Genomic DNA, 8,882 nt, shown 5'->3' with positions numbered 1-8,882 from the left:
GACTCAGATTGATTGGGTCATGTTGGGAGTCTGTCTTCATTTATGAATTGGATGGTGATTAGTTGCAAACCTTCACCAATCTGTCTAAGCGGGACTACAGACAGTCCAAGTCTGAAAGTATCCTTTGTGACTACCTTGTGATTGAAAGTGTGACCAGTTGGTCAACACATTCACTTGCAAACAACGGGCAACCTCTGTGTCATTTTTGTATTATATTTACATTTACAGTTTGGTTAAATATCTGATTTAACCACATATACGACAGTCAGGTATTTAACACGATAAAGGTTATCTTGTGTTTCTGTTTCGATATTATGTTGCAGTTGCAATGTTACATTTCAACCATAGTGTAACTGTATTTATTTACTTAAAAAACATGTTTCTAAATACTTTGCACCTTCCAATTAACAACTGGTCAAATAGCGCCCCCTTACGGTGCTGTGTAAGTGCGTATCACTAACTCAGTGGGAGAGAGAAGAGAGGACAGGCCAGCTGTCCTAAACAGTAAAATATTCAACTCTTAACAGGAAGAAAGAAGAGCTAGCATTGTTTAATAAACTAACAAGCGCGTGTTTTCAGATAGTGAAATTAATTAAGAATTAAAACAGACGTCGTATAACGGGAAGTTAAACAAATGAAGGTAAGTTTAGCACCGTTAAGCTTTTCTTCGATGGCTTAGAAAGCTAATTGTTTTGGTGCTAACAGCTGCACATTTATCGCCACAGAAACTCCAGTGGAAATGTCTGGGTATGGATAATAAACATTCAGCTCACGGGGGAAAGGAAGACAGCCTGCAAACAGAGTGAGTCCCATACAGCTTGTTTGTCGGGTTTGTTTTTCTGGCCTTGCTTCGTTAGATTGGTATTATGCATATGAACGCGTTCTGAATGAGGAGTGCTTTTGTCTGAAGTGTGAGCTTGTTGTAAAGCCGTGTGCCTACACAGAAGCACCCCGGAGAGAGCTCTTTAAGAGCTGGTGCCGTTTTCCCATCTTGTAAAGGTCACCTGTTGGATAGAACACGTGTCAGAGGTTATCTGCCATATTTGCTCACAGCTGATGTTTACTGCATATGTGAAACGTGGCTGTGTAGAAAAATCATCACCTGATTTTGTTATATGTGGATGGAGAGAGAGAGAGAGATTCTGTAGCAGACTATATCTATTTCCACAGATTAGGCTGGCACAGAAAAAGTTGTCCATAATCCCACAGTGATCATGCAGAGTGATTCATAGAGTAAGTTAATAATAGCCACTATTTTTACTCATGAATTGCAATCTTTATGGCGACATGGTTATTCATTAAATGGAGAAACATTGTGCATTTCTTAGATGAAACTCTCTCTTTTCACCTTAGATTTTCTTGAACTTCTGATACAAGTTAAACAAAAACCAAACAGCTGGAGTGCGGTGTGGGACACAGGGTCCTCTGGTGGGGCATTAGGCTCGAAACATTGGGTGTTTTTGACCATAAAGCCTTCAACTGGAGGGCAACTGGAGCTGCATGCTCCCTGCTGCAAACTTATTGGCGGGTCGGGTGATGAACCCTCTGAGATCTACTGACTAATCTGATAAGTATGTCCACTTGCAACCAGCCAAGATTAGATCCTAACATCTTAAAACCATAAGCGAAAGAAAATGGTCCAGCGTAGTCGGTTCACTGTGGTCAAACTGAAAAGTGCATTCCACAAACTCAATAAGCGCTGCTCTGTGACAGCCCGTGGTGACTTGGTTTCTTGATTAACTGCGTTCTGGAAAGATGTCATGTTGGTCTTAAAGCAGCTTTTGCGCAATACTTGCATGTCACAAAGCCACAACAGCTGCCTACAACTTAATATTGCTTTTGACGCTGTTCTTTTCCTGCCCGTTTTAATTATAAATCCAAGTGATGCATAAAAATCCAGTCCAGAAGCCAAAGCTGAATTTTCATTATTGACTGATTTTTTTTTTTTGGGGGGGGGGGGTTTCACAGCCATCAGTTTCTCTTCACAACTCATTTCCTTACCATAGCTTTTTTGTGGTCTGATTTACTTGACAGAAACTCTCGAGTGAAATTACAATGCGAGCATGATTTATTCATAGAGATTAAGTTAGATGAGGTTCCCAGAATTGAGACATTTTAATACAGAGGTATTTGCTTGAAAGTCACAAAGGCTACAGTAGAACTTTTGTTCACAGTGTGTTGTTCAGTTGATGTGGGGTATTTCAGATGGCTTTGCCCACCGGAAGTTTAGATGGAATAAAAACAAAACAAATCCCTCCAGTGAATTCTGAGTCTACCGTATTTTGAAAATCCCACAAAGGATGCACACAGGAGATATCTTGGTCAGATGCAGCTAACTTCAGATCTCTGAGCACCCTACCTGTAATGCTGAGCTCAGCATCACTTAATTTAGCGTCTTTTAGTCACTACCTTTATCTCTTTTAATTAAAATGGTCACAACTGTGCATATAAATATTAGGGCTGCCACGATTAGTCGACTAGTCACGATTACGTCGACTATCAAAATCGTCGATGACTAATTTAATAGTTGACGCGTCGTTTGAAGCTTTGTAAGATCCCAAAAGACGCAGGAATAAGTAGTAGGATTTAAGAGTGTAATAACGGACTGAAACAGAAGATGGCAGCACTGCATGCACAAGGATGCCAGCTGCCGTTAAACTCCGAAGAAGAAGCAGTGTCCGGTATCATAGCTGTATCCAAATTCAGGAACCGCATCCTCCTGTGCCCGCATTTGTAGGCCGATTATGTTACAACCAGACGACGAAGACTGTCCAAATTCGAAGATCCCGACAAATGCGCGTTTCATTTCCCCAGATTTGAAGGATGGGTCGGGTGTATACTTCGTGGCCCAACCTATCCCAGAATTCATAGCGCGGCCCTGCTTAGTTTCCAACAATGGCGGCAGCTGGTTAGTTTTAATATTACTCTTTTTATTCTTTCTGGGTCACAAAATAAACGTTTAACATATTTTCAGGCGAGAATGTAGCTGTGTAAACCTCAAATATCTGCTCAGTTTATCAAAACATCACATATTTTCAAAAGTGCTCCGACGTTTTCCGAGACGTCTGTTACCCACCAGCTCGATAGCTAGCCGGGGTTCAAGGCTCACTAGAGCCGTGAGAACACCGGACTCCCGGCAAATCGTTTTCAAACCCACCGCCGTCTTTCGCTACTCAGGTTAAACATGATATATAAGTCACTTAGATAACTTAAAAATGTTATTGTTTGGCTTTTTTCAGTATTTTATTTGTTCCTGAGTAAATCGGTTTGGCTGAGATTAAAATTATAGTTTCTACACAGCTGAATAAACGTCAAGCAGACAGCTGATTATCAGAAGTGTGAGATGCTCGAGAACATACTCCAGTGTCCTGTTATATTTTAGATAGCAAGGAGCAGACGGCTGAGTTTATTAAACTTCACCTAAACAATCTCCAGATTTCATTAAAATTTAATAAAATATCATATTATCTTTATTTTTAGTTAGCACATACCTTAAACACTTAAAGCTGTAAGCTAATGATAGTTATATAAGAGCAGATGCTGCTGGTGCATCTGCTCTTATCCAATGGATGCATGATCTGATTAGTCGACTAATCGCAAAAATAATTGGTGACTAGTCGACTATCAAAATAATCATTTGTGGCAGCCCTTATAAACATACAGCTTGTGTCTAAGTGAGTCTGCTTGGTCACCTGACGGATAAACGCCTTCTGAAATTCTTTCTAGAGAGAGTCGAAAGTTTGGTCATATGAATGCCTTTCTGCCTTTAGATCAGGAAACTTAAATTTGACAAAGAAAAGAAGCTGTTTGTTACACGAGCTGGTCGAGAGGAATGCTCCGGTGAAACGCTGTTGGCCTGCGAGTCTACATTGTTGCATTTCCTTTTTATTTGTGACCTTTCTAAAACGATTGCTCACAGATCCTACAGTCCAAGACTGTTCAAAGACCCCCTCTCAGTATTAGACATGATTTAGGGTCAAAATTTATGGTTTGTATTTAAAAATGTTAAAGTTTTGTAAGTTTTAGAGTCCTTCTTGTCAAATAACTTTCCAATTTTCTGATCTTGGAGGGTTTTTAATATCTGGCATCAGCTGAACTAGGAATTTAGCTTATTTTATTTTGCAGGGACTATTAGAGTGAATGCTTTTTATTGTGCGTTTACTGTAAATTACAGCAGCACATCATCTCACCCTCTGCTCCTGCTTCCTTGGAAGTTAGCATTTAAAAATGATTACCGATTTCTTGCAGAACTGGTGCAGTTCTCTAAAGAGCTGTTGTCTGTCATGGTCTTTATATCCAAGCTTTACCAACATGTTGCTTCAAATGTTTTCTCAGAGTGCTTATTTAATAAGTTAAGTTTACAGAACTGCCAAGACTTTACCTAATGTGAACAGGGTTTTTTGTCAGATTATATTTTTAACCAGGCATGAAGAGATTAGAGGTTTGTTCTGAAGTCTAATTTACATTAGTTTTGTGCATTAAAACGCAGAGAGTTGTGGGCTGTGAGTCATGTGTTGCTCTGGGGACATTGCTATTAGTCCACTGTGCACTCACTCACTCCCTTTTGGTGATGGCAAAAATGGCTCTGGGTAGGTACCAATAATCTAACCAGTATAGGGAAGAAACTGAATGCAACACCTTCATAGCTAAAGCAGATTCCTTGAGTCTTTCATTTGGATTTTTCCACGGGATAACACCACCATATGATGAATCTCTGTTACTCTTGTCAGCTGTATACATAGCCAGTCTTGGAAATTTGTGTGTTGCACCTGTAATAGCAGCAGCATGGTTGACTTCTCTTGTGAGAAGAGGTGCACATCACTCAGATGTGCCTTCCCATGGAAGCTTCACTACTGTTGTGTGGTTGTTGTTGTTTTTTTAAGCTAAGTGCATATGTACTAGTTTTTTTCTTTTCTTTTTTTTTTTTCTTTTTTTTTACGTTTCGAGTTGTTTAAACTTGAATGCAAAGGCCATACTGCGAATGTGTTAGATGTTTTAAATGTTTGAAGTACCAGACATCTAAGTATAAACATCAGCCTCAGTCTCAGGCATCAGGGTGGAGCAGATCGTCTGGGCTTAAATCATGCGAGTATAGTGCTGTCAGAAGGGTACAGACAGCATTCATCACATTCCTCAACAGATGCCACAGACGTAAGACCAGCACGCCTTAAATGCATTGGACCTGAACCTGGGGCAGGCAAAACCGAGGAAATCAGAGCTGACTGGGGCACTGACGGAGAATGCTTTGAGGTAAAAAAAAGAAAATTACTGTTAAGCAGACTTCTTACCATTTCCTCGTCTGCTGAGCTGCACCACCCAAAATGTATAAACAGACCTGATGAATATGTGTGTTGATGGATGCAATAGCACGCATTTCAACAGCAAATTAAACTGCACATGGCAGTATGGAATGTACTAGCATTAAAGTTTCCTATTATGTCTGTTTCCAGGTTTCCCTTACAGTGTTAGATACACTGCATGAAAGGGAGATGGACCTCACAACATCTTTGTTTATCTCAATGCATCAAATTAAAGTAACAAAAAAAAAAGATTTCCCACCTGGCCTGAAAAAAGATGCACTTTTTAATAGGAATGATGTAAAATGTAAAGTATTTAATTTTTTTGTGTGTGTAATTGATGAAAGCAGGGTTATTGCTAGTTGTCTTCCTTGACCAGTTTTTATAGGGTCCATTTTAATATCCCATTGTGGAGAAGTGGTTGTGCTAGACCTTTGAAATGTTTTAGGGTAAATGTATGGACTCTCAGGGGTGTAGCTCAAGTTAACACAGAATGATGGATTGAAAGATGTAGAGTCTCTGGCAGCAGATTTGGAGGCCTGTAAAAACCACAGCTTTGTAGGTATGGGACTGATTTTTTTTTTTTTTTTAGCATATTCTCATATACATAGCACATTATTTATAACAGTCCAAATCAGGTGACTGGTTTGACAGATATTACAGTTTGAATGTGGTAGGAAAAACACACATTTTCATCTAACTTTAGAATAATATTCCCAAATTACAAAGCCAAGTTCCAAATCAGAATTTCTTTTTATTTGTAGAAAGGGTGAAGTTAATACTACGGCCAATATGCTGCTGCTGCTGATGATGGTGATGAACTCTCTCCAAGACGGAACATTTCCATGTAACACTTTTTAAAGCAACTTATAAGATATTTCCAGAAACACTTTTGAGATGGTGAGAGTTAGAGCAGTTGAGTTCCACATGCAATCAGAAAAGTAAAGATTCTTGGAATTCAAAAAAAACCCCAAACACCCCAAACAAAACACGCCAGTGGCGCAATTGCTGGACAACACACTCATAACTGGCTCTGTTTTAGTTTTTCGCTAACTGCTTTAACACAGCCAAGGTCTTTGGACTGCTGAGCACAACATACCAGCACTATTACTTTTTCCTGACTCAGAACATGTAGTGAGCTTTAGCTTGTGGCAAAGATAATCAGCATACATTGTTTGTGCATTGTTCTGCTTTTGAAATGGTTCTAATTTCTTTTAGCTTTTAAGAATTGTTTCAAAGGTTGCCTGTGATGAACAGCCAGGCAGTTGAGATTCTTTCGGGACAGTCATCATATTTGTGTGAGCAGAATGAGTTTGAAGCTCTCCACATTTCTGCTATTCTTAATTGACCGGATCTAATGACATTATTTATGTTTTTTTTCTGTGAATAAGGACTATTTTCTTGTAATTGGATCACATTTGAAATATGTAATTGGTTGATGTCAGTGCTAGGCATTCATTCTTTGCATAGTTCACAACTGCTATTTGTGGTATTTTAAGCTTTAAAGAGCTTGTTGACATTTTGAACGATTGAGATGTACTGCCAAAAAAATAAAATAAATAAAAAATCCCAAATTCCACAGCTTTCCCAACCTCAGTCCTTCATGTTAAGATTTGTCACATTTGTCAGTTTGGGATTTTCCCAGGAATTTTCAAGAGATGTCTAAACTTCAGAGGAAAAACAAAAAAATGTAAGAACAGCACTGTGAAAACACAACGTGGATTATCTGCCATCGTGAGCAGGGATAAGGCGCACGGTTCTTAAAAGAAAACAATCCAAAGAATTTGCATGTGCAGAAACTTCCAGCTCCAAGATGTGTTCCTGAGCGACTGAACAGGAAATCTTGACTTGGAGCGAACATAAGCATCTTTTTTCACATTTCATTTTTAACATTTTAACATTTTGTCTCCTTTTTCCTGTTCCTGTCTGCCACTGGGGCAAAACACCAGCAGGAGAGGGATTGTGTTTGATTGTGGTGGACCAAAACCCAGACTACTGACCAATACGCACTTTGAATCGGGCTTCGAAGGATCAGATTCAAAGTGATGGAGTGGAGAATGGAAGCAGGCAGATCTCTGTGGGTTGGAAGACTTTGTGAGTTGGGAAAGATTTTTGCCAGAGGACAGCCAAGTGGATGGCATCTGTGGTCAGCAAGGCATTGCCTTTATTTCCTTGGATCAAAGTTAGCCAGGACTCGGTCTGTTTAAAGTAGGCTTTGTAAAACTCTAACTTGGCAGCTTTTAACTTGGAATAATAAAAATACATCTGATTTGTAATGCACCTTTCATACAAAAATGCAGCTTTGTTGCCATGTTCCCAGTGAGCAGCCATTTCTTAACCACAGTTTTTGTTATGTGTACCCTTGTGGGTCACATGCAATTTTGAATAGCTAAAGACAAGATGGAACTTAAAAATATACAAACGGCTTCCTGCCGACTAAAGAATTCAGGTCAGCTGTTTACATGGGATGTGATTTTATTCTAGTCTTGTGTTTAAATGTCACAACACATTCAATCAGAACAGTGTTAAATGCTTTGCATGACTCATGGTTCAAAATAATCCTTGTTTTTCAGTCCTTCAGTTCATTCTGTCTGAACAAAGCTGTTTTAGCTCCTATCCTTTATGGCCCCTCTCCCTTTAAACCACCTTTGTGCTGATTAATTGCAAGAGGCAACCAAGGTGGGGAGTCGGGGGCAATTTAGACTCTCTAATTAACCTAACAAGCAAAGAGAAGAAGCCAAAGTGCCTGAAAAGAGCCCCCCCCATGCATTGGGAGAACATTGAAACTCCATAAAGAAGGCATCCTCAACTAAAAAACGTCTTGCTATGAGGGAACAGCACCAACTACCACATTATAACACATTATTAAAACTTTGCCCAGGGTTCATGTTAGCACCCTCAAAAGGAAAAGCACAACATATAAGATTTTACGTTGAAAACAAACTCTTCACAGAGTAGTTGAGCTTGGAAGCCAGCAGTCTTGGAAAGCAAAGAAGCATACGTCCCCACGCATTTTAGGCCAAGATGGGATGCATGAATGCAGAGCAAGGGGCAATGCAGCCAGCAGTGAATCACATTAAAGCTCTTGTGTGATAGAATTCTTCTTTTAATCTGTTTTTGAAAACATTTACTCCGTTGCATTGAAATTCCAGCTGTTTATTCAGATTTAGGTGTTTATATGGAGCATTTTTTTAATCTTGTGTTTGGTTTTTAATGCGATTAGAATCATTATACCACGCGCCATGTAAATGTAGCTATTCTTCTACCAGCCGCAGGCCTTTTATTTACCCTGTAGTCAAATATTTTCATTCTAATTTTCATGAGTTGATTTGTAGCTTAGATAGCCTGACTACACTAGACCGCATACATGTTCTTCCCAGCTGCCTTTGCTAACCACGTCTCAGTTGTGTATTCTATTTATGCCACTCATGACACCAGAGAACCAACCAGCTTTGCCCGGGCTTTATGACAACACCTGGCTTGTATTTAACAGGCCTATAAATAGACTTTCCTCCAAATACAAACCACCTGGATGGGGTCAAACCACTGTCACACGCATCCATTTCAGTTTTGCCAGAAAGAGTT

At 39.5% G+C, this 8,882-nt stretch overlaps 1 long non-coding RNA gene across 1 annotated transcript; it reads left to right on the top strand.

The window, feature by feature from the left end:
• The first annotated feature begins 411 nt into the window (after window positions 1-411).
• Window positions 412-6,893, top strand: LOC113007276 (uncharacterized). Its single transcript, XR_003269897.2, has 4 exons — window positions 412-640; window positions 726-802; window positions 5,141-5,250; window positions 5,451-6,893. It is a non-coding gene; the product is annotated as an uncharacterized LOC113007276 (long non-coding RNA).
• The last annotated feature ends 1,989 nt before the right edge of the window (window positions 6,894-8,882 follow it).

Source organism: Astatotilapia calliptera, chromosome 16, assembly GCF_964374335.1.
Source record: "Astatotilapia calliptera chromosome 16, fAstCal68.1, whole genome shotgun sequence".
Classification (NCBI taxonomy): Eukaryota; Metazoa; Chordata; class Actinopteri; order Cichliformes; family Cichlidae; genus Astatotilapia; species Astatotilapia calliptera.
The sequence above is the reverse complement of the archived record's forward strand: the minus strand, read 5'-3'. Positions and strand labels throughout refer to the sequence as shown.